The 27,320-nt window shown below is 41.8% G+C and overlaps 1 long non-coding RNA gene across 1 annotated transcript; it reads right to left on the reverse strand.

The window, feature by feature from the left end:
• Positions 1–751: 751 nt before the first annotated feature.
• Positions 752–27,320, reverse strand: LOC138915882 (uncharacterized). Its single transcript, XR_011422293.1, has 5 exons — positions 27,013–27,320; positions 26,657–26,820; positions 24,579–24,685; positions 5,999–6,614; positions 752–2,107 (listed from the first exon to the last, which is right to left on the reverse strand). It is a non-coding gene; the product is annotated as an uncharacterized lncRNA (long non-coding RNA).

A 27,320-nucleotide genomic window follows, 5' to 3' on the forward strand; every position in this document is an offset into this window, starting at 1 on the left:
AGGAAATTAAAAAAACTGAAATTACCAATATCAGGGATAAAGGAGGGCATCACTACAGATCTGACAGACATTAAAAGGCTAGCAAGTGACTGTAAACACCTTTCCATGAAGAAAATTGCACTTTCATGTGGGTTTCCCATGAATTCTATCAAAAATATAAGGAAGACATTTTACCAATGTTAAACAAACTCTTCCTGAAAATAGAAGAGGAGACTTTTCCTAACTCATTCTTTGAGGCCAGCATTACCCAAATACAAAAACATAACAATAAAGACATTTAAGGATTACTATACCTCAAAAACACAGACATAAGAATCTTTAATGACGTCTAAGGAAATCAAATCCAGCCAAACATAAAAGGATGATCTAGTGTGACCACCTGTTGGGTGGGGTTTGTCCCAGGAATCAAGCTTGGTTTAACATTCAAAAATCAATCAATGTAACTCACTATATTAAGAGAATAAAGGAGAAAAGCCATATGATTATCTCAAATGTGTGTGCAAAGTAGTTGAAAAATTCAACACCCCTTTCAAAAAAAATCTCTCAGCAAAATAGAAATTGGGGAGAATTTCCTTTATATGAGAAGCACATGTTCAAAACACTCCAGCTAACGGCCTACTGGACACTTTTCTCAAGATCTGGAGCCTGGAGAAAGCATGCCCACTGTCTCCACTGCTGTTCAGTGTTTGGCTGGATGTCACAGCAGATATAAAGGTAAGAAAAAGAAACAAAAGGCATACAGATTAAAAAGGAAGATGTAAAACTCTCTTTATTCACAGAAAATATGAATGAGTTTGTAGAAAATCATAAGAAACCTACAAACAAACTAACGGAAGGATGGAGTGAATTTAGCAACGTTCCAGCATACAAGATCAATATGTATAAGCCAACTGCATATTCTATATGCTACCAGTACACAATTGAAAACTAAAATTTAAAAGATAGCATCTACAATATCATTTTAAAAACCTCATATAGTACCAGTAATAAATTATCAAATACTGTACAAGACCTTTGCACCAAAAAGTACAGAACAGGGATTGGCAAACTTTTGCTGTGAAGGACCAGATAGGAAATGTTATACGCTTTGCAGTTTATGTATGGTCTCTGTTGCATATTCTTCTGTTTTTCTGTTTTGTTTGGTTTTTACAACCTTTTTAAAATGTTAACACCATTTTAAGCTCATTGGCATTACAAGAATAGGCTGTGGGCCAAATTTGACCCATGAGCTGTAATGTTTGGAACCCTGCTACAAAACATTATCTGAGAGAAAGATTTTTTAAAATACCCCAGAATAGGGAAAGTTGTACCACACTCTTGTGGACTAGGAAACTTAATATCGGTAAGTTGTTCATTTCAGCTGGGACCCTGAAAGCTGGTTTATGGAATTATTACAAGAGATATTCGTGCCCTTGGGGCATAAGGTTTGCTGTGAAAGATCCAGCACCCATCTGATGTGCATCTGGTGTCCGTGTACCTGGAGAAGATCTCGCACAGATGCACAGTTTGCTGCAAGGCTCATACTGAGGAGAGATGCCTCATAGGGATGTGTCACCAATTGCAGGCCCTGTCCTACCTTCTCTGAGAGACTGGAGCCCAGTCTGGCCAAAGGTTGACTGATGAGTTGAGCCAAAGAAGACCTTCTCATAGGCCGAGGCTGTGTTCATTACGGATGTGTAACTGTAGTAGGTGTCAAAAATGGTAACGCATGATGGGCCCTGTTGAGGAGGTACCGCCGTCTGGTGGTTGAACGCGTGAGCTCTGGAATCAACCTGGGTTCAGATTCTGACTGGGCCACTACCACCTGTGACTTAAACACTGTTTTACCAAATTTGTAAAAATAAGTGAACAGAAACTGCCTGCCGGGAGAGGATGTGTTGTGGTACAGTAACCACGTCTCTGCCTCAGAAACCTTCTGAGTCCAGCTGGTGATGCTCGTGACACTCGCCTTCCCAGAGTGGCCACAGAAAAGGTGTGTGTGACTCCAGGAACTGGAGAGGAGCTCGAGTGGCCTCTGGAGGAGGTGGTGTTCCAAGCCTTCACCTACCAGCATGGATGGGGTGGGGGTAGGTCGTAGGAGTTACCTGGGGGCATCCGTGATGGTTGCCTGAAAGGAAGAAGCTGGGGTAAATTCACCTCTCCCCCTGCCCCCACCTTAGCACATGCCCTGCTGCAGCCATCCCACACTGGGCACACAGTAACCATGTGAGACAGAGCTGACCCCTCGCCTCGCCAACACATCTCTCGACCCCAACCTTCCACAAGCCAGGCCCCCACCCTGGCAGGGCTAGGCTGTTCTCCTGCTCTGGCTGGCTCGGGAAAAGGACTAGCAGACCCCAGAACACAGCTTGCCTATGGCCCTGCCCTCAAGTCAGGCACTGTGGTGCCTGCAGACACAGTGACTTGGCAGTGACCGTTATGCAGGCTCTTGGAATTCAGTCATGAACAGTCTCATCAAACCACCAGATCCGTTTAGTGCCAAACACCTGCGACCAGCAGGAGGCTGTCAGGAAGCGCCAGAAAGTCCTGCTGAGGTTTGGCCTCTGGGCCTCGCCCCATGCCTTGGCATTTCTTCCTTACGCCCTTCTCTGGTGCGTGCTTAGCTAGTGCACTTTTCTATCGCATGTTCCAATGCTGTGTTACCACCTTCTGGGGGAATGGCACATGGTTCACCATGAAGGAGCAGTTACCTAGGAGAGCCCCCCAAATTGAGTCTATACCCCCAGGATCAGACAGCGAACAAACTGCCCTTCCTGGGCAACATCCTCAGCAAGCTGCGCTCCTGCCCTGCCCTGCCCTGCCCCAGCCACACTTGTGTTCCCCTTCTGGCTGAGATCACCCCGCTACCTCCGTGCCTCTCCTTGGCCCTTTTCCTAGGCAGTTCCACCTGGATCTAGTGCCTTTGCCCCTGGGTGTTACATGCCTCCTAAGAGGCCATATCAGCTTAGGCAGCCTCAGTGCTTCTCTCTGAGGGTCCCGAGAGCACTCTCTGAAGAAGCTGCTGCTGCTTTCTTGTACCTCCAAGTGTCCAGCCACTCGGGAATGGTAAAAATCCCTCCTCCATGGACAAACTGACTCTCCTTCTCCTTTGCCTCTTTATCAAGCAGTCATCCTCTGCAAGGCCTGGGCCATGCAATCACCCTCCAGATCCTTGCTTAAAGGAGACTGAGCTGAAGACATGAGGTGTGTGAGGGGAGGCGATGTTGAAGGAGGAAGAGAATCAAAAGGTGTCCAAAGGCAGGACTATCAGAAAGGGGGCCCCCATAGCCATGGAAATGCACCATCAGCATCCAGGCTCCCGGTGACGAGTGGAGTTGTCATGTATTTGGGAGCACTCCTGCGCCTCTATTCCAAGAAGATAGCTTAGGTAAGATATCACAGACGTCTTGCATGAGCTCTTTCACCAAGGGCTGTACCATCACCGGCTCACACAGCCCTGCCAGAGGCTTAATGCCACTTTATACCACTGATCCAGGTGCGGCAGGACTGTCTGGCCCAGCCTAGCTTCCCGTTGCCGGAGAGGCTGACAAGGGAAGAGCTTGATGAAGGCCACTGACTCAGCTCTCCAGCCTTATTGAAGTCAAAGAAGAAGACTCAGAGAGGAAAGCTTTCAGACAGTCTGTCAAAGAAAGTCACCACCCACGTCTGTCAGTTGCAGGCTCTGTAAATGGAAATTTTCAATGCCACTATTGCTGCCACTACTGCTGCCACTGCCACTGTTGTGGAGTCAAGGTGAGCTGCCCCCACCTCCCATCTTTCTTATATGGTCATTGCTGGAGACCTCGGCTTGGAGAATAACACTGAGCCAATGGAACCACAAGGTTGGAGGAGAAAACTGAGGCACTTCCAACATCAGTTCCGCCCAGCCTGCCTCTTTTTTCTCCCTGTTTGTTTTGGGGACTGCAGTTACATTGCCATTGGCCACTTCCCCCTTGCAGATTCTGGATGCTATCAAATTAGCGGTCACTGATTTGACTGACCCGTCTGTTGGGCCACCAATCCTGTCTGCCCCTGTACCCATCCATCCCCCACACCAGATGCTGATCATAAGATGAGAAGTGCAATCTCTAACTCTCCTTCTTTTGCTATTCCTGCTGTTTGTCACTTTAGATTCCAACCCATATTGGGAGCTCCCCTTAATAATGAGAAGAGAGGCCCTTTGCATTCCAGTCCCTTGGTCACCGCTGCAGGATCTTCTACTTCTCTTAACCTCCCAGCACCCATCCCTCCCCTTACAGCCTACCTACTGTAGAATTGAGTCACCTACACCTGTGTATGTGGATTTTCCTCCCTTTTTCTCACAGACTCCTCAAGTCCCTTTCACCAGTATCCCTATCTTCACCAGCCAGCCCATCACTGCCTCTGCAATCACTTCCACCATCCCAGTCTGCCCATCTTCAGATTGGACCTCCTGGGGTGCTGTGGACTTTGCTACAACTGATATCAACATCGCCCTGCCTTCCCGGGCTTTCATCTTCAGGTCTTCACCAGGATCCCACGTGAGCTCCCTCCCATTTGACCAAGCACCCGCAACGTGCAGCAGATATCCCCCGCAAAGGTCGCAGTTGCCACCAGCCCACCTGCTTTTATGGTCAGCAGCTGTACCTGAACTTTCAACCTTCCCTTTGGGGCAGGAACCACCCTTCAGCTGAAATTCAGGAGCCTATGTTGGCAGCGACAGGGAGACACTCTCCCCCATGCTGCTGTCATTTCTGGCCCAGCGACCACTGATTCTGCAGTCACTTCACTCCAATAACCAGCCCCTCTTCAGACTTGGCATCCAAGCCTGCCTTTGACTCCAGTGAAATCTAGGTGGGTACCATGTTCAATTCCTAGTCTGTTATCTTCCTGCCTCCTCTTGACAGCTTTGACAACTCTTTCCCTTTGGGAAACCTGGCAGCCCAAGCAAAATCTCCACACTTAACCTATCCTGCAGCCATGGAACCCAATAGGAGCACAACTCAGTCACCTTTTGGGAGTTTGACATTCCCATCTTCCAACTTTGGCATCACTGTCAGCACCCAGGCAGCCTTTGGTGGCACTTCAGCTGTTTCCCTATTGGCTCATCCACCAGCAGGCATAGCACTGAGGACTCCTGCTCATCTTTTGCCAACACCACACCAGACCCATTTGGATTTATGAGATTTTCAGCCCTTACGGGTAGTGGCAGCTTTGAGGTCATTGTGTATGTCTGAGGCGCCAGCACCATGTCTTGAACACTCAGCTTTGGAGCAAGGACAAGTGGGACACCCAGAACCATGGCTCATGTTGGGGGAGACTCAGACCTGAGCACCAGGGTCCTGTCAACCTTTTGTATCCCTGTTAAAATCGGACAGCCAGCATTACTGAGAGCAAATCTGTCCTGGGAAACACTTTCCTTCCCACATATAATGAGAGAACCTAGAGCCAGTCCAGCCAAAACATACCTACTACCACTGGAGGAAACAGCATCACTGAGAAGGAACGTGTGCTGTATACTCTGTTCCTCCTTGTGATCACCTGGGACCTGTCCAGCCAGAGAACATCTGTTTCAATTAAGAGGACAGCACCATCCCCATGCTGGAGATACTTCTTTTTGTGCCTACAGTTTGTGGCAGTTGAAGGAGCCAGCATCTCACCTGTGCTTGGAGGCCTTTGTGTTCTTACCTACAGTCAGAGCTCCTGGGTCCTAGCTAAAGAGAGCACGTGTTTTGTGACGGGAAGGACCAACACCACAACTGCATTTGGAGTCTTCCTGTCTCTGGTCTGAGCACTTGGGGCCCACCTACTCAGAGGAAACCTGTTACTATGATAAAACCTGCGCCACTGAGAAGAAAAGGTATGCCAGGAGATACTTCCGTTCCTGCCTCCCATCAGACACCTACTGTTCACCTGGCCAAAGCACATCTGCCACAGTCTGAGAGGCTAGCACCATGTCTGCGATTGGAAATGCTGCTGTCAGAGCACCTGGGCACAGTCCAGAACCTGGGTGGTACAATGGGAGAAGGCAGCTCCATACCTGTGCTCTGGATATTTCTGTTCCTACCATTATTCAGAGCAGCTGGGGTGATCTCAGTCAGAGCACATCTGTTGCAGTCTCATGGGACACCACCATACACTTTTAGACACTTCTGCTCTCATCTTCACTCAGAATGCCTGGGGCCTGCCCAGACAGAGTTCCCCCTTTGATGTGGAGTAGTGAACACCAACGAGGAAATATCGAAACGTCAGCACTTTTGCTGCTGGCTTTCAGAGAAGACGTAGCTCCGGCATGGGCACAGCAAGCAGGAGTCTCACCCTGGGGCACCTTTTTCACCTGTCCTGGTTTCTTTGGAGTCCGAAGTGTTGGATCACCAGCCCATTGATTTCCCTCTACTGAAAGAAACAGTGTCTCAGCTGCTATAAGCAAAAGCCAGCTAGAAGTGGTGGGCCTTGCTAATCGCCATGAATGGGCCTTGCTCTTCTGGGAGGAGGCACAGCCCCTTCTAGTTATATCAAACAAACTTAACCCGTCGTCCTCTGTCCTCCTAGAGCAAGCTGGAGGCCCAGTACCTCAGGGTGTCTGTGTCTGTGTAAAGGGTGTGCTTTCAGATGAGGCTGGTCAGAAGTCAGCACACTGGCCTGGAGAAGTTCCACTGTGGAAAGCAGAAGGACATCAGTAAGTATCAACCATGCCGTACCTGGCTTCAACTGTTAGCCTGGTAGACGCAAGCTACAGGCCAGTTTTCCTCTAGTGCTGGATGGGCAGGACCCCCTGCTGCCTAATGCTGCCCCCTTGTGCCTCACCCATTTGTCTCAATGAGCCCTTTTCTTTCTCACTCAGATGGTTTCATATGAATAAATATATATATAAAGTGTGGCTATAACACATCCTATTTGCTGAACCAGAGAACTGTGAAGAATTAAGTCTAGCTCAACACATGACCACTCAGATGAGTCAATTTTTCCTCCACAGTTGAGTAAAAGAGCAAAGAACATGAGCAGAGGATCAATTAACAAGAACAAGAAAAACACATATATTTATATAAATTATATATAAATATGTGTAATAGGATGTGGTATAGCCACAAGTTACAGCTGCACATGCTGATGAAACCACTAAAAAAAGTTAAAAAAGAGAGAAATACACCTGATATGCTAAGAAAGGAGAGAAAATGGGATAATATAAAATGTTCAATTAAAACCACAAAAGGAAGAAAAACAGTGGAAGACAAAAATAGGAATATAGTACAAAGGCAACAGATAGAAAACAGTAACAAAAAAGGTCAACATTAATCCAACCATGTCACTAATCACTTTGAACATCAATGGTCTAAATTCACCAATTAAAAGACAGAAATTGTCAGAGTGGACAAAAAACCAAGACCCATGTATATCTTCTCTAGAAAAAACCCACTTTAAAATAAAGACACATATATATTAAAAGTAAATGGATAGAGGCCGGCCCTGTGGCCTAGTGGTTAAGTTTGTGCGCTCCGCTTCGGTGGCCCAGGGTTTTGCCGGTTGAGATCCTGGGTGCAGACGTGGCCCCGCCCATCAGGCCATGCTGAGGTGGCATCCCACATGCCACAACTAGAATATACAACTATGTACTGGGGGGCTTTGGGAAGAAGAAGAAGAAGAAGAAGAAAAGAAGAAGATTGGCAACAAATGTTAGCTCAGGTGCCAATCTTTTTTTAAAAAAAAGTAAATGGATAGAGAAAAATATACCATGCTAACACTAATCAAAAGAAAGCAGGAATAGCTATGTTAATTTCATACGGAGCAGACATCAAAGCCAGGAAAGTTATCAGGGATGAAGTGGCAGCACACAGTGATAAAGGGGCCAATTCTCCAAGTACACTTAAGAATCCTTAATGTGTATTCACACAACAACAGCACATCAAACCTCATGAGGCAAAAACTGATAAAGCTGCAAAGAGAAACAGATGGATCCACTATCATACTTTGAGGCTTCAACACCCTTCTGTCAAAAATGGACAGATCTAGCAGGCAGAAAATCAATAAGGACATAGTTGAACTCAACAACGTGATCAATAAACTAGATATAACTGACATCTACTGCATCCAGAAAGAGCAGAATATACATTCTTCTCAAGCTTACATGAAACATTCAACAAGATAGACCATATCTTGGGCCATAAAATGAGCTTAACAAATTTATTTTTTTTAATTTTTTAAAAAAATTTTAATTAATTATTTTATTTTATTTTGAGGAAGATTAGCCCTGAGCTAACATCTACTGCCAATCCTGCTCTTTTTGCTGAGGAAGACTGGCCCTGAGCTAACATCGTGTCCGTATTCCTCTACTTTATAGGTGGGACACCTGCCACAGCATGGTTTTACAAGCAGTGCATAGGTCTGCACCTGGGATCTGAACCAGAGAACCCCGGGCCACAAAAGTGGAACATGTAAATTTAACTGCTGTGCCACCAGGCCAGCCCTGAGCTTAACAAATTTAAAAGATTATAATTCATACAATGTCTACTCTCAAACCACTATGGAATTAAATTAGAAATTAATAACTTAAAGATAACTGGAAAATCTGAAAATACATGAAGATTAAACACACTTGTAAGTAACATATGGATCAAAGAAGAACTATCAAGATAAATTAAATAATATTTTGAACTAAATAAAAATGAAAAAACAGCTTATCAAAATTTATGGGATGCAGTGAAAGCAGTGCTAAATGAAAATTTAAAGCATTGAATGCATATATTACAAAAGATGAGAAGTAACGTCAGCATCATGGTAGGTTGAGTTATTCCCTTTGTCTCTCCTCTCTAAGTTAAAACCAGTAGGACACCTGTAGACCAACAGGGGACTCTCTGCATGGCACACCAGAACACCTGAGAAGTCCAAACATCTGTACATCTGAAGGTGGGTGGACTGGACCTTGTGGAGGTGGTGGAACCAGGGGAGCATCAGTGGCAGCTCCCAACACCAGAGGCTCCAGAAATTGTGGCTGCATCTGCAACCAGAGGCCTCAGTGACTCTGGTAATGCCCATGAACAGAGGCCCCAGGTAAACCACACTCCCAGAGGTACCAGGAACCACTGTGCCACCCATGGCTGGAGGCTCTGGCAACCCTGACAGTACCGGTGACCCAGCCCTCTCCCCTCCCCCAGTGGTGGTACCTTCAATCCCAGCCCTCTCAGCAGTGGGACTGCATCGAAGACCTCAGGACCCCCAGCAGTGGCTGCAGAGCTCATGACCTGAGGTTCCAGGAATCACACTGGCACTTGAGACCAGGGCCTCCAAGGGACTGCAGTGGCACTTGTGACTCAGCCCCTCCTCCTTGCCCAGCAGTGGTGGGTGGTGCCTGTGACCAAAAGCTTCAGGAACTGCTGTGGTACCTGAGATCAGAGGCTCCAGGAACCACAGTGGTGCCTGAAACCCAGCCCCCTTCCCCTCCCCTGGTGGCAGCACCTCCAACACCAGCCCTTCCAGCAGTGGTGGCTGCATCCAAGACCCTGGGCCGCTGGCAGCAGCCACAGTGCCCATGACCTAAGCTTCCAGGAACCATGCTGGTGCCCAAAACCAGAGGCTCCAGGAACCCCAGAGGTGCCTGTGAGCCAGGTACACCTCCTGCCATGGCACTGGTGGTGTCACTTGCAACCCTGACCCACGTGGTAGCTGTGGTGACACCCACAAACCCAGCACCTCCAGAAGCAGCAGCACAGGTGGTGCATACAGCAGACCACCCAAGGCTGTGGAGAGCCCAGTAACAGCAATAGCAAAGCCCATGACCCTGGTCCCCCCCAGCTATGGTGGCACTCACGATTTTGCCCCCACCAACCATGGCAGCAGTGCCTGCAGCCCCAAAAAACCCAGATGCTGTGGAGGTGCCTGTGATCCTGGCTTCTGCCCCACTCCCCCGTTCCCTCCTCACATTTGGGAAATGAGTGACCCAGGTGACCCCATAAGGAGCAAAGGTGTTTGCCAGCCCAATGACCCCAATGGCAACCCTGTGACTGCAGTGACACCATGAGCAGCAAGGCATCAGCAACCTCAGTGGTGCAACACTACAACGAGGGCACTGATGACATCTCTGGCAGAGGCAGTGCTGAGTGGAAAGAGAAGGCTCTCAAATACGACCAGAAGCAGACAGAACTAAAGTAAACAAAACCTTACCCAGACAAGAGAGGTGTTTGCTACCACAAATGTGTAAGCAGAGGAACAACTCATCAAGCAACATGAAAAACTACAGTAACAGTATTACAAAAAGAAAATGACAATACCCCAGAAACCAAGCTTGAAGTCACAGAAGATTGTGATCTAACAGACAGAAAATTCCAAATAGCTGTCAGGAAGCAACTTAATGAGCTACAAGAAGACTCAGAGAGAGAGGCTGGCCTGGTGGCATAGTGGTTAAGTTTGCATGCTCTGCTTTGCCTGGGGTTCATGGGATCAGATCCCTGGTGTAGACCTACACACTGCTCATCAAGCCATGCTGTGGTGGCATCCCACATACAAAATAGAAGAAGATTGGCACAGATGTTAGCTCAAGGACAATCTTCCTCAAGCAACAAGAGGAAGGTTGGCTACAGATGATAGCTCAGGGCCAATCTTCCTCACCAAAAGAGAAGAAAAGAAAACTCAGAAAGACAGTTCAACGAGCTCAGGAATAAGATTAATGAACAGGAGTACTTCACCACAGAGATTGAAACTCTAAATAAGGACCAAACTGGAATCCTGGAGCTGAAGAACACAATAAATGAGATGAAGAATAAAGTAAAAGCATTGGAAATAGAGCAGACCATATGGAAGAGAGAATTAATAAGCTCAAAGATAGAACTCTAGAAATGATTCAGGTGGAAGAGAAGAGAGAACTATGATTTTTTTAAAATGGAGAATTTTTCTGAGAAATATCCAACTCAATTAGGCAAAGCAACATAAGGATAATGGGTATCCCAGAAGGAGAAGGGAATGGAGAGCTTATTTAAAGAAATAATAGCTGAGAAATTCCCAAACCTGGGGAAAGAACTGGATTTAAAAGTGCATGAAGCTAATAGAACATATGATTATCTCAGTGCAAAAAGTCGTTCTCCAAGGCACATGATAATAAAACTGTTGAAAGTCAATGACAAAGAAAGAATATTAAGGGTGCCAAAGAGAAAAAAAAAAATAACCTAAGGAGAAAACTATAGGTCAGGAGAGAATGGAATGATATACTCAAAATATGGAAAGATAAAAACTGTCAGCCAAGAATACTCTGTCCAGCAAAGTTATCCTTCAGATATCAAAGAGAAAGTCTTTCCCAAACAAAAGCTGAGGGAGTTCATTACCACTACAACTGCCTTTCAAGAAATCTTGAAAAAAGCTCTTCTACCTAAAAATAGAGGCAAAGGTATACAAAGCTTTAAGAAAATTGATAAATACAGGATAAAAATCAGAAAATTGCAACTCTATATCAGAATAGCTTAGTAAACAATTATACTGTAAAGGCTAAAGGGAAAGAAAGCATTAAAAATAACTGTAATCACTTCAATTTGGTAACTGACAATACAAAAAGGGATAATTTGTGACAACAAAAACATAGAAGGAGAAGAGTAAAAGGATGAAACCTGCATAGACAAATAGAGATAAGATGCTATCCGCAGAAAAAGGACTATCTCATTTTTGAGATTTTTTATATAAACCTCATGGTAACCACAATAAAAAAATTCAGAGCAGAGTGACAAAACAGAAAAAAAGAGGAAACTGAAAAACACATCACAGAAAACCAATAAACTGAAATGGCAGACAGAAACACAAAGAAAAACAATGGAAATATAGAGCAACAAGAAAACAAGATAAATGGCATTAGTAAGCCCTGATATATCAATAATCATCCTAACTATAAATGAATTGAATTCACCAATCAAAAGACACAGAGTGGCTGGATGGATTAAAAAACAATTCCTAACAATATGCGGCCCCCAAGAGATCCACCTCAGCTCTAAAGACAAACATAGGCTCAAAGTGAAGGGACGGAACATGGTACTCCAATAAAACAGCAAGCAAAAGAAAGTGGCTGTAGCCATACTTAGAGAAAATACACTTCAAGCCAAAAAGTCAAACCTGTACATTATATAATGACAAAGGGGACAATCCATCAAGAAGGTATAACATTTATTAATATATATGCACTTAACATAGGACCACCAAAGTATATAAAGCAACTACTAACAGACCTAAAGGGAGAAATTTACAGCAACACAATAATAGTAGGGGACTTTAACACCCCACTTACATCAATGGATAGATCATCCAGTTAGAAAGGCAACAAGGAAACACTGGTCTTAAATAAGACACTAGACCAGATGGACTTTATAGATATATATATAAAACATTCCATATAAAAACAGAGGAATACACATTCTTCTCAAACGCACATGGAATATTCTCAAAGATAGACCATAAGTTGGGGAGCAAAATAAGTCTCAATAAATTTAAGAAGATGTAAATCATATCAAACATCTTTTTCAACCACAATGGTATGAAACTAGAAATCAACTGTAAGAGAAAAGCTGGAAAAGTCACAAAAATGTGGAGACAAAACAACATACTACTGACCAACTATTGGATCAATGAGGAAATCAAAGGAGAAATCTAAAAATACCTGGAGAAAAATGAAAATCAAAACACAACATAGCAAAATCTATGGGATGCAGCAAGTGGTACTAAGAGGGAAGTATATAGCAATACAGTCCTACCTCAACAAACAAGAATAATCTCAAACAAGCAATCTAACACTATACTTAAAAGAACTAGAAAAAGAAGAAATAATGAAGGCCAAAGTCAGTAGGAGGAAGGAAAATAAAAATCAGAGCAGAAATTAATGAAATAGAGACTAAAAAGACAATAGAAAAGATCAATGAAACTAAAAGGTGATTCTTTGAAAAGATAAGCAAAATTGACAAACCCTCAGCTAGACTCACTAAGAAAAAAGACAGAAGGCTCAAATAAATAAAATCAGGGAGTGACATCAGCATCATGGTGGAGTGAGGTCTCTCAGAAATCTTTCCCCTCCAATATACAACAACAAAAAAAATCCACAATCCAACAGATGACTTCCAAACACAACACAAAATTGTTGGAGAGACCCACACAGCCACGTGACGGAGGGCAGAGAGACTGCAGCTTCCCTCAGAGGAGGTGGAACAGGGTAAGAGAAATATTCACTCCCTCCCCTGAAGATTGCAATCCAGGACTGCGGGCAGCCTCCGAGAGGGAAGGAACAGGGGAGGAGACGTTCATTCACAAGAACACAAAGGACTCCCAAGGGCCCTTGCAGCCTAGAGGGAAGCCTTCTACTAGGGCAAAAGCTTTCACAGGGGCTGACGTTATGAAGCCAACACCCCAGGATAGCAGAAGGAGAAAACCCTGAGAGGATGCAGGAGAAAGTACCCCTCTCCCCACCCACTCCACACAGCTCCAGCCCCTGGGATTTCAGCTTAAAGCAAAGGGCTCAGAATAAGTGGCTCTTGACCCCCACCCAGTGGCACTGGGTGGTAACTGTGACCAAATGACCCCAGGATTCAAAAGAACAGAGAAACTCCCTCTAGCAATATCAAACACTATATTAGATCTCCAGACCAGAGAGAAAATGACAAGTACCCAGAAATCAGTCCTGAAGACACAGAAATATGTAATCTAAATGACAAAGAATTCAAAACAGCTATCATCAAAAAACTCAATGAGGTAAAAGAATGTAGAGAAACAATTCAACGAGTTCAGGAACTACTTCACAAAAGAGATTGAAACTATAAAGAAGAACCAATCAGAAATATCAGAGATGAAAGACACCATGGAAGAGATAAAACAAAATACATTCCCTGAACACTTGAGTGGACATCACAGAGGAGCGTACCAGCATAATCAAAGATAGACATGTTGAAATACTCCAGATATAAGAGGAGAGAGAACTGAGACCAAAAAGAAATGAAGAAAGTCTCTGAGAAATATCCGACTCCACCAGGAAATGCAACATAAGAATTATAGGTATTCAAGAGGAGAAAAGAAGGAGAATGAAGTAGAAAGCTTGTTCAAAAAAATAATAGAAGAGAACTTCCCAAACCTAGGAAAGGGAATCCATGTGGAAGAGACTTCCAGATCTCCTAAATATGTCAATGTAAAAAGACCTACTGCAAGGCATATAGCAGTGGAACTGGCAACACTCAATGACAAAGAGGGAATACTAAGGGCAGCAAAGCAGAAGAAAATAACCTATAAAGGAACCCCCATCAGGCATTCATTGGATTTCCCTGCAGAAACCTTACAGGCTAGGAGAGACTGGAATGACATATTCAAATCATTGAAGGATGAAAACTTTCAGCCAAGAATACTCTATCCAGTGAAAATATCCTTCAGATATGATGGAGAAATAAAAACTTTCCCAGACAAACATAAGCTAAGGGAGTTCATAGCCACGAGACCCCCCAACTACAAGAAATCCTCAAGAAGGCCCTCATACCTGAAAAAAACAAAGGGACAAAGGAGTTACAAAGCACAGAGTAAGGAGTTAAATAGGTAGACAGAATCAGAGCAGGATAGCAAATAATCAAGTATAGCATTAAAAACAAAGGGAAAGAAAACACCAAAAACAAAGACAATCTTGTCATTTTAACCACAAACTCATAACACAAGATGGAATAAGATGTGAGAAAAACAACTTAGGAGAGGAGGAGAAAAGGGACTGAACTGGTTTAGTCTAAGGAAATTAGAGGCCATCTGAAAAGGGACTATCTTATCCACAAGATCTTGAATACAAATCTCAGGGTAAGCATTAAACAAAAAAGCAGAACAGAGACACAAATAATAAATAAGGAGAAAATAAATAAACACAACATAAAAAACTACATCGATTGGTAGACCAAAATACACAGGACAATAAACAAAGGAAATGCAGAAGAACCAGAAACGAGTGATAAAATGGCAGCATTAAGCCTTCATATATCAATAATCACCCTAAACACAAATGCATTGAATTCTCCAATAAAAAGACACAGAGTGGCGAGATGGATTAAAGAACAAGACCCAACAATATGCTGCCTCCAGGAAACACATCTCAGCTCCAATGACAAATACAGGCTCAGAATGAAGGGATGGAAGATGATAACTCCAAGCTAATGGCAAACCAAAGAAAGCAGGTGTCACAATACTTATATCACATAAAGTAGACTTCAAGATAAGACAGACAAAGAGGGGCAGTATATAATGATCAAAGGGACACTCCACCAAGAAGACATAACACTTATAAATGTCTGTGCACCCAACACAGGAGCACCAAAGTACATAAAGCAACTATTAACAAACTTAAAAGAAGATATCAAAAATAACACAATAATAGTAGGGGACCTCAACACTCCACTCACATCATTGGACAGATCATCCAGACAGAAAATCAACAAGGAAACAGTGGAATTAAATGAAAAGCTAAAACAGTTGGACTTAATAGACATATATAGAACACTCCATCCAAAAACAGCAGAATACACATTCTTCTCAAGTGCACACAGAACATTCTCAAGGATAGACAATATGTTGGGAGACAAGACAAGCCTCAATAAAATTAAGAAGATTTAAACAATAACAAGCATCTTTTCTGGTGACAATGCTATGAAGCTAGAAATTAATTACAAGAAAAAAGCTGAGAAAAGGACAAATGTGGAGACTAAACAACATGCTATTCAACAACCAATGGATCATTGAAGAAATTAAAGGAGAAATCAAAAAATATCTGGAGACAAATGAAAATGATAACATGCCATTCCAACTCATTTGGGATACAGCAAAAGCGGTACTAAGAGGGAAATTCATTGCAATACAGGCACACCTTAACAAACAAGAAAAATCCCAAATAAGCAATCCCAAACTACACCTAACTGAATTAGACAAAGAAGAACAAACAAAGCCCAAAGTCAGAAGAAGGAGAGAAATAATAAAAATCAGAGCAGAAATAAATGCTATTGAAACAATAAAGGCAGTAGAAAGGATCAATGAAACAAAGAGTTGGTTCTTTGAGAAGATAAATAAAATTGACAAACCCCTAGCCAGACTTACTAAGAAAAGAGAGAGAAAGCTCAGATAAATAAAATTAGAAATGAAAGAGGAGAAATAACAATGTGTACCACAGAAATACAAAGGATTATAAGAGAATACTATGAAAAACTCTATGTCAATGAAATGGACAATCTAGAGGAAATGGATAAATTCTTAGACTCTTACAACCTCTCAAAGCAGAATCAAGAAGAAATAGAGAATCTGAATAGACCGATCACAAGTAAAGAGATGGAGACAGTAATCAAAAGCATCCCAAAGAATAAAAGCCCAGGACCAGATGGCTTTCCTGGGGAATTCTACCAAACTTTTAGAGAGGACTTAATACCTATCCTTCTCAAGCTATTCCAAAAAATTAGGGAATATGGAATGCTTCCTAACACTTTTTACGAAGCCAACATCACTCTGATACCAAAGCCTGACAAGAACACAACAAAAAAGGAAAACTATAGGCCAATATCATCGATGAATATAGATACAAAAATCCTCAACAAAATATTGGCAACCCGAATACAGCGATACATCAAAAAGATCATACATCATGATAAAGTGTGATTTATCACAGGGACACAGGGATGGTTCAACATCCACAAATCAATCAACGTGATACACCACATTAACAAAACAAGGAATAAAAACCACATGACCAACTCAATAGATGCAGAGAAAGCATTTGACAAGATCTAACAGCCATTTATGATAAAAACTCTTAAAAAATCAGGATGGAGGGAAATTACCTCAACACAATAAAGGCCATATGACAAACCCACAGTCAACATCATACTCAATAGGGAAAAACTGAGTGCCATCCCTCTGAGAACAGCAACAAGACAAGGAGGCCCACTCTCACCACTCTTATTCAACATAGTACTGGAGGTTTTGGCCAGAGCAATTAGGCAAGGGAAAGGAATAAAAGTAATCCAAATAGGGAGTGAAGAAGTGAAACTCTCACTCTTTGCAGACAACATGATCTCATATATATATAAAACCCTAAAGAAGCCATCAGAAAACTATTAGAAATAATTAACAACTATAGTAAAGTTGTGGGATACAAAATCAACTTACAAAAATCAGTTGCATTTCTATACTCTAATAACGAACTTACAGAAAGAAAACTCAAGAATACCATTCCATTTACAATTGAAAGAAAAAGAATAAAGTAACTAGGAATAAATTTAACTAAGGAGGCAAAGGACTTATACAATGAAAACTATAAGACATTATTGAAAGAAATAGATAATGACATAAAGAGATGGAAAGAGATTCCATGTACATGGATTGGAAGAATAAACACAGTTAAAATGTCCATACTACCCAAAGCAATCTACAGATTCAATGCAATCCCAATCAGAATCCCAAAGACATTCTTCACAGAAGTAGAGCAAAGAATCCTAAAATTCATATGGGGCAACCAAAGACCCAAAATTGCTACAGCAATCCTGAGAAAAAAGAACAAAGCTGGAGGCATCACAATCCCTGACTTCAAAATGTACCACAAAGCCATAGTGATCAAAACGACATGGTACTGGTACAAAAACAGGCACACATATCAATGGAGCAGAACTTAAATCCCAGAAATAAAACCACACATCTACAGACAGCTAATCTTCAGCAAAGGTGCCAAGAACATACAATGGAGAAAAGACAGTCTCTTCCATAAATGGTGTTGGGAAAACTGGACAGCCACATGCAAAAGAATGAAAGTAGACCATTATCTCATGACATACACAAAAATAAACTCAAAATGGATCAAAGTCTTGAAGATAAGTCCTGAAACCATAAAACACCTGGAAGATAATATAGGTAGTACACTCTTTGACATTGAACTTAAAAGGATCTTTTCAAATACCATGTCTTATCAGACAAGGGAAACAAAAGAAAAAATAAACAAGTGGGACTTCATCAGACTAAAGAGCTTCTGCAAGGCAAAAGAAACTAGCATCAAACCAAAAGACAACCCACCAATTGGGAGAAAATTTTTGCAAATCATGTATCCAATAAGGGGCTAATCTCCATAATATATAAGGAACTCACACAACTGAACAATAAAAAACAAACAACCCATCAAAAAATGGGCAGAGGAGATGAACAGACTTTTTTCCAAAGAAGAAATACAGATGGCAAATAAACACATGAAAAGATGTTCAACATCATTAATCATCAGGGAAATGCAAATCAAAACTACACTAAGATACCACCTTGCACTGTTAAAATGGCTATAATCACTAAGACTAAAAATAACAAATGTTGGAGAGGGTGTGGAAATGTTGGAGAGGTATGTGGAGCACCTCATACACTGCTGGTGGGAATGCAAACTGGTGCAGTCACTATGGAAAACAGCATGGAGATTTCTCGAAAAACTAAAAATAGAACTACCTTATGACCCAGCCATCCCACTGCTGGGTATCTACCCAAACAACTCGAAATCAACAATCCAAAGTAACATACGTACCCCTACATTCATTGTAGCACTATTCACAATAGCCAAGACATGGAAACTATCCAAGTGCCCACTGACCGATGATTGGATAAGAAGATGTGGTGTATATATGATGATGGAATACTACTAAGCCAGAGAAAAAGACAAATTCATCCCATTTACAACAACATGGAAAGATCTGGAAGGAATTATGCTTAGCAAAATAAGCCAGACTGAGAAAGACAAACATCAGATGATCTCACTCATATGTGGAATACAAACAAGCACATGGACAAAGAAAACAGTTCAGTGGTTACCAGGGGAAGCGGGGTGGGCACAGGGGGTGAAGGGGAGCACTTATATTGTGACAGACAAGAAATAATGTACAACTGAAATTTCACAATATGTAAACTATTATGAACTCAAATTAAAAAAATAAAATCAGAAATGAAAGAGGAGAAATAACAATGGATACCACAGAAATACAAAGAATTATAAGAGAACACTATGAGAAACTATATGCCCACAAATTGGATAATCTAGAAGAAATGGATAAATTCTTAGACTCATACAACCTCCCAAAACTGAATCAAGAAGAAATACAGAATCTGAATAGACAGATCACTAGTAAAGAGATTGAAAGAGCAATCGGAAACCTCCCACAAAAACAAACGTCCAGGACAAGATGGCTTTCCTGGTGAATTCTACCAAACATTCAAAGAAGATTTAATACCTATCCTTCTCAAACTCTTCAAAAAAATTGAAGAGTAGAGTATGCTTCCTAACTCATTTCATGAGGCCAACATTACCCTGATGAGGACAACACAAAAAACGAAAATTACAGGCCAATATCGCTGACGAACATAGATGCAAAAATGCTCAACAAAATATTAGCAAATCAAATACAACAATATATTAAAAGGATCATACACCAGGATCAAGTGGGATTTATTCCAGGGATGTGGGGATGGTTTGACACCTGCAAATCAATCAATGTGATACACCACATTAACAAAATAAAAATCACATGATTATCTCAATAGATACAGAGAAAGCATTTAACAAGATTCAACATCCATTTGTGATTTTTTAAAAAAAACCTCTGTATAAATTGGGTATAGAAGGAAAGTACCTCAACATAATAAAGGCCATATATCACAAACCCACAGTTAACATCATATTTAATGGTGAAAAACTGAAAGCTATGCCTTTAAGAACAAGAACATGACAACGCTGCCCACTTTCACTACTTTTATTCAACATAGTATTGAAAGTCCTAGCCCAAGCAATTAGGCAAGAAAGAGAAATAAAAGGGATCCAAATTGGAAAGGAAGAAGTAAAACTATCACTATTTGCAGAGACATGATTTTATATAGAGAAAATTCTGAAGAATTCATCCAAAAACTATTAGAAATAATAAACAAATACGGTAAAGTTGCAGGGTACAAAATCAATACACAAAAATCAGTTGCCTTTCTATACACTGACAGTGAACTAGCAGAAAGAGAAATCAAGAATATAACCCCATTTACACTTGCAACAAAAAGAAGAAAATACCTAGACATAAATTTAACCAAGGAGATGCAAGACCAGTACAATGAAAACTATAAAACATTGTTGAAAGAAATAAAAGAAGACACAAAGAAATGGAAAGATATTCCCTGCTCATGGATTGGAAGAAATAACATAGTCATAATGTTCATATTACCTAAAGCAATCTACAGATTCAACGCAATCCTAATCAGAATCCCAATGACATTTTTTTATGGAAAGACAGCTACGAATCCTAAAATTGATATGGAACAAGAAAAGACCCCAAATAGCCAAAGCAATCCTGAGAAAAAAGAACAAAGCTGGAGGTTTCACACTCCCTGATTTCAAAATATACCGCAAAACTATAATAATTAAAACGGCATGGTACTAGCAGAAAAACAGACACACAGATCAATAGAACAGAACTGAGAGCCCAGAAACAAAACCACACATCTACAGGTAGCTAATCTTTGACAAAGGAGCCAAGAACATACAACGGAGAAAGGAAAGTCTCTTCAATAAATGGTACTGGGGAAATGGGACAGCCACATGCAAAACAATGAAAGTAGACCATTATCTTACACCATACACAATAATAAACTCAAAATGGATTAAATACCTGAATGTAAGACCTGAAACCCTAAAAATCGTAGAAGAAAACATAGGCAATACACTCTTTGACATCAGTCTTAGCAGTATCTTTTTGAATATCATGTCTCCTCAAGCAAGGGAAACAAAAGAAAAAATAAACAAATGGGATTACAGCAAACTAAAAAGCTCTGCACAGCAAAGGAAACCATCAACAAAACAAAAAGACAACCAACCAACTGGGAGAAGATATTCACAAATCATGTATGTGATAAGGGGTTATATCAAAAATATATAAGGAACTCATACAATTCAACAGCAAAAAAACCCCAAAAGACCCAATTTTAAAACGGGCAGAGGATCTGAACAGATATTTTTCCAAAGAAGATATACAGATGGCCAACAGGTATATGAAAAGATGTTCAACGCCACTAACTATTAGGGAAATGCAAATCAAAACCACAATGAGATATCACCTCATGGCCATCAGAATGGCTGTTATTAAAGACAAGAAATAACAAGCGTTGGAGAGAACGTGGAGAAAAGGGATCTCTCGTACACTGCTGGCAGGAATGTAAATTGGTGCAGCCACCATGGAAACAGTATGGAGATTCCTCAAAAAATTAAAAACAGTATTGCCATATGATCCAGCTATTCCACTTCTGAGTATTCATCCAAAAAACACAAAAACACTAATTTGAAAGATACATGCACCCCAGGATCACTGCAGTATTATTCACAAAAGCCAAGACTTGGTAACAATCTAATTGCTTATAAGTGGATGTATAGCTAAAGGAAATATGGCATATATATATATATAATGGAATATTTCTCAGTCATAAAAAGATGAAATCTTGCCATTTGCCACAACATGGATAGACCTTGAGGGTATTATGCTAAGAGAAATATGTCATACAGACAAAGCCAAATACTGTGTGATTTCACTCATGCGTAGAAGATAAAAGAAAACAGTAATAAACAAACACATAGAAGCAGAGAATAAATTGGTGGTTACCAGAGGGCAAGAGGGGAGGGAGTACAAAAGGGATAAAACGGCACATTTGTAAAGTGACAGATGGCAACGACTTTTGGTGATGAACATGATGTAGTCTACACAGAAGTTCAAATATAATGCGGTGCACTGAAAGTTATATAATGTTATAAACCAATATTACCTCAATAAGAAAATTAATGAAGATACTAAAAAAAAAAACACGGTAATAGACAATTTCACACCAACCAGGATGGCTAGAATCAAAAAGTAAGACGAACAGTGTTGGTGAGAATATGGAGAAATTATAACCCTCAAACACCATTAGTGGGAATGTGAAATGGTGCAGCCACTTTGTAAAACAGTCTGTCAGTTCCTCAAAGTATTAAACATAGTTATCCTATGACCCAGCAATTCCACTCTAAGGCATGTACACAAGAGAAATAAAAACATATGTCCACACAGAAACTTGTACCTGAATGTTTATAGCGTTATTCACAATAGTCAAAAGGTAGAAACAATCCAAGTGTCCATCAACTGACAAATGGATAAACAAATGTGGTGCATCCACACAATGGAACGTTACTTGGTCATTAAAAGGAATGAAGTACTGATACATGCTACAACACGAATGGACTTTGAATACATTATGCTGAGTGAAAAACGTCAGTCACAAAAGACTACATATTATATGATTTCATTCATAGGAAATGTCCAGAACATGGAATCTATAGAGACAGAAAGTAGACTGTGGTTGCCTAGGGCTTGAAGGGGTTGAGGGATAGAGAGTTGGAGCTGAACAGTAGGGGGTTTCTTTTGGAGGTGATAAAGAATTCTAAAATTGACTTTGGTGATGGTTGCTGTGATATTGCGATTTATAATAAGAAATACAGTCATGTGTCTCTTAATGATGGGGATACATTCTGAGAAACGCATCATTAGGCAATTTTGTCATTGTGAAAACATCACAGAGCGCACTTACACAAACCCACATGGTATAGCCTACTACACATCTAGGCTATATGGTACTAATCTTATGAGACCACTGTCATAGATGTGGGCCAGTGCTATGCAGCACATCACTGTAGACGTGTGTGCCACATAAGGATGTTTCAGTGAATGATGAACCTAAGGATGGAGGGTGGTTGCCAGGGTGACCAACTATGTGATTAGAGGACTGGAACTTTCAGTCCCTCCACCCACCTCCAGGGAGGCAAGAGGTTGCTGGAGAAAATTGAGTTCTGTCACTAATGGCCAGTGATTTAATCAGCCATGCCTATGTAATGAAACCTCCACAAAAAAACAAAAGGACGGAATTCAGAGAGCTTTCAAGTTGGTAAACCAGAACGCATCCATGTGCCAGGAGGGTGGTGTACCCCAAAGTCCATAAGAACAGAAGCTCCTGTATTCAGGACCATTCTAGAGCTCACCCTTTGTATCTCTTCATCTGGCTTTTCATTAATATTCTTAAATATTCTTTGTAGTAAACCAGTAATCCAGTAAGTAAACTGGTTTCCTGAGTTCTGTGAGCTGCTCTAGTAAATTAATCAAACCCAGGGAGGAAGTCGTGGGAACCTCCAATTCATAGCCAGTCAGTCGGAAGCACAGGTGACAACCTGAGCTTGAGGTTGGCATCTGAACTGGGGACAGTCCTGTGAGACTAAGCCCTTAACCTGAAGGATCTGACACCATCTCCAGGTAGATGGTGTCAGAATGGAGCTAAATTTGTAGGACACGTGGTCAGTGTCCACTGAGAACTGGAGAATTACTTGATGTGTGGAAAGCCCACACATCTGGTATCAGAAGTGAAGTAGTATGGTGGAGTAACGTGAGAATAAAGGAGACACACAGGAGTGTGTTTTTCCATTAGAGTTGCACATATCTGTAAATATACTACAAACTATTGAACTGTACACTTTAAATCAGTAAGTTGTATGAGTATGTGAACTACATCTCAATAAAGCTATAAAAAATGAAAAATAATTACAAATATCATGAATAAAACTGGGGCATGAATACAGATCTGAAAGATACTGAAAGGATAAGAAGGGACTAAAAAATCTTTCCAGGAAAAGGATTGCAGGTCAAATGATTTTACTGGTGAATTCTATCAAACAAACATGGAAGCTATTTTACCAGTGTTGCATGCACTCCTTCAGAAAATAGCGAGGAAGGCAATTTTTTCTAACTTGTTCTATGTGGCCAGCATTACTCTAATAACAAAACTTAAGAAAATAATACAACGGATTAATAACTCTCATGAATATAGACATACTAAATTCTTTCATATTTTAGGAAATTAAATTCAACCAAACATGAAAGGATGATCTAGTATGAACAAGTGGGGTTTGTCCCAGAAATGCAAGGTTGGTTTAACACTCAAAAATAAATCAGTGTGATTCATTATGTTAAGAGAATAAACAAAAAAGTCATATGATTATGTCTACAGCTTTGGGCAAAGTAAATGACAAAATTTAACACCCCTTTCAAAAAAACACCTCAGCAAAGAAGGAATTGGAGGAAACAGCCTTTATGTGACGAAGCACGTCTATAAAATATCTTCAATTAGCGTCATACTGAACACTTTCCTCCTCCAATCAGGAACTAGAAAAGGTTATCCGCTGTCTCCACTTGTATTCAATATTTTACTAGAAGTTGTAATAAGTGTAAAAGGTAAGAAAAAGAAATAAAAGTCATACAGAATAAAAAGGAAGAAATAAAGTGCCTTTATGCATAGAAAACATGATTGCGTGTGTAGGAAATATTTCCCAATAAACAAAGAAACTATAAGGAGTAAAAAGTGAACTTACCAAGTTGCCAGTACACAAGGTCAATGTAAAGAAAAAAAGGAAAAAACTATTTTTTTTTCTGTATCCTACTACATGTATCATCAGAGTGGACTGGAAAGTTAATATTGATACATTGTCATTTTCAGCCAGGACACTGAAAGCTAGTATACGGAATTATTACAAGAGATGCTGGTGTCCTTGGCTTTCCAGCCAGGGCGGACGCTGCACCCACCTGAAATGCATCTCTTGTCCTTGTCCCTGGGAGATCACTCACAGACAGCTGCAGGGCTCAACTAGAAGAGAAAGGCCCGGTGTTGCTATGCTGACAATTGTTGGTCTCTGCAAATGTAGAAGATAAGGAAGAGAAATAACAGATATACAGATTAAAACAGAAGTAAAACTGACTTTATTCAGAGATGTATGATTCACAGAAAGTATTATGTGCACGTAGAAAACCCAAAGGAATCTGCAAAGAAACTACCAGAAGTGAAAGTGAATTGAGCAAGGCCCCAGTACACAAGGTCTATATATATCGATATAGTGTGTATATTATGTGTGTGTGTGTTGTGTAGGTGAATAGATTATAGATAGATAAATGTATTTTCTGTGTACTATCAAAGTAAACTATTTAAAAGACATAAATATTTAAATATTTAAGACATAATATTTAAATATTATTTTAAATGGTTTTAAAATAATATTTACAAATTCCATAAAATACTTAGGAATAAATTCACAAAAGCTGAGCCAGCTCTGTACACAGAAAACTACAAACAGTAGTGGCAAACTTTCTCTTAAAGGGCCAGATAGCAAACAATATAAGTTTCCTGGCTCACATGTAGTCTCTGTCGCATATTCTTTTTTGTTTTCTTTTAAATTTCTTTACGGCCCTTTAAAAAATTTAACATGATTCTTAGCTCACTTGCTTTACAAACACAGGCTATGAGCTGAATTTGGCTAGTTGACTATAATTTGCTGACTCTGCTACAAATTTTCTGAGAGAAAAATTTAAAAAGACCTAATAAAAAGATACATCCCACGCAGTAGACTGAAGAAGTCAACATTGGCAAATTGTCGGTTCCAGCCAGGATCCTGAAACTGGTCTATGGAATTATTACAAGAGATACTGGTGCCCTTAGGGCACAAGCCTTTAAAGCCAGGTGGGTCCCGTACCCCCTGGTATGTATCTCCTGTCCTTGCACAGACAGCTGCGTGGTTGGCTGCAAGGATCAATGAGAAGAGAAATGACCTAGGGGGATATGCTGACAGTTGGTGGTCCCTTTATGTCTTTTCATAGTTTGATAGCTCAGTTCTACTTAGCGCTGAATAATACTCCATTGTCTGGATGTACTACAGTTTATTTACCCATTCACCTACTGAAAGATAGCTTGGTTGCTCCCAGGTTTTGGCAATTATGAATAAAACTGCTCTAAACATCCATGTGCATGTTTTTGCATGGACACAAGTGCTCAACTCATTTTGGTAAACACCAAAGAGCATGTTTGCTGGACCACATGGCAAGAGTGTGTTTAGTTTTGTAAGAAACTGCCACACTGCCTTCCAAAGCGGTTTGCATTCCCCCAACGATAGACGAATGAGAGTTCCTGATGCCCCATATCCTCTCCAGCACCTGGTGTTGTCAGTGTTTTGGATTTCCTCCATTCTAATAGGTGTGTAGTGGTATCTCATTGTTGGGACATTTCTTTTTGACATGTCCTTCGTGAGTGACTGTCCTCCTCTCAGTTCGTTCTAACTGCTGTATCCACGTGGGAGCATCTCCACACGGTGGGTTGGACTGTCCTTTTTCTGCTGGTCATTTCCACTGGTCTGGCTTGCTGTCCGTGGACTCCATGAGGTGGCAGAAACCCCACAGACCTTCCAGGTACTGGATTTCATCTTTACACAGTGTTTTTGCTTTTGTTTCTCCTGGGCCCCCAGAGCTTCATAGTCCAGATTGACCTTTATGTTGATTTCTCGGCTAACATCTTGCCTACATCTTCTGAGGAGCCTGGAGCCCAGTGTGGCCAATGGTCCACCTATAAGCTGAACCAATTCAGACCTCCTAGTGGAGAGCACGTGTGCTCATTAGAGGTGTGCCACGATGTGAAGTACCTAAGGACCATAAACATGGTAACACATTTATTGTGGTGAGGCACCGCAGTCCAAGGAGGTTAAATTCAGGAGCTTTGGAATCAGACGGACTGGGTTCAAATCCTGGCTTGGCCACTCCCACCTGTATGACCTGAAAAAAGTTCTAAGGCTTAAATGCCGTTTTACCGATTTCACAAAAGAGAAGTGAAGAGAACCTGCCTGGCAGGAAGACATGCTGTGGAAGGCAGCATCCAGGCGGGTCCCCATCACAGAAAGCTTCGCTGCCCGCGTGGTGATGCTGTCGGCTCCTACCCTTTCCTGGCTCCAGGATGTGGAGAAGCGCAAGAGAAGTTCCGGGAGGAGGCAGGGCCCGGAGCTCTGAGCTACCTGTATGGGCGGTGGAGAGGGAAAATTGGTGTCCTCTATGGCGGATGCCTTAAAGGAAGAAGCTGGGGGTTCGTGCGTCCCTGCTGGCCTGTCTCTCTTGCACCTCCGCACATGGCCCCCTGCAGGCTCCCAGGCTGCCTGGGCAGAGCTGGTCCCCGGGGGAAACAGCACGGCCCCGGCCCGCCCACCTACCTGGCGCTCCCTGCAAGCTGCCTGCCCGCCACGGTGGGTCAGGGTTGCTCCAGCCCCTGGCTTTGAGCAGGTTCTGCCCCCGGGGACCCAACGGGGCAGGGATGGCGGCTGGCAGGCCTGGTCGCCGAAGCTCCCCGCGGGCCGAGGCCGAGCGAGCCCCGCAGTCCCGGGCGGTGTGCACCCCCAGCGGGGCCTGTTTGGTGCCGACCGCCTAGAACCAGGCGAGGGAAGGCCCGAAGCCAGAGTAGGCCAGCTGGGCTTGGGCCGTTGGACCTCGCCCTTTGCCCTTTGTCGTCATCTCTTC

The sequence above is a fragment of the Equus caballus genome, chromosome 10 (genome assembly GCF_041296265.1).
Source record: "Equus caballus isolate H_3958 breed thoroughbred chromosome 10, TB-T2T, whole genome shotgun sequence".
NCBI lineage: Eukaryota > Metazoa > Chordata > Mammalia > Perissodactyla > Equidae > Equus > Equus caballus.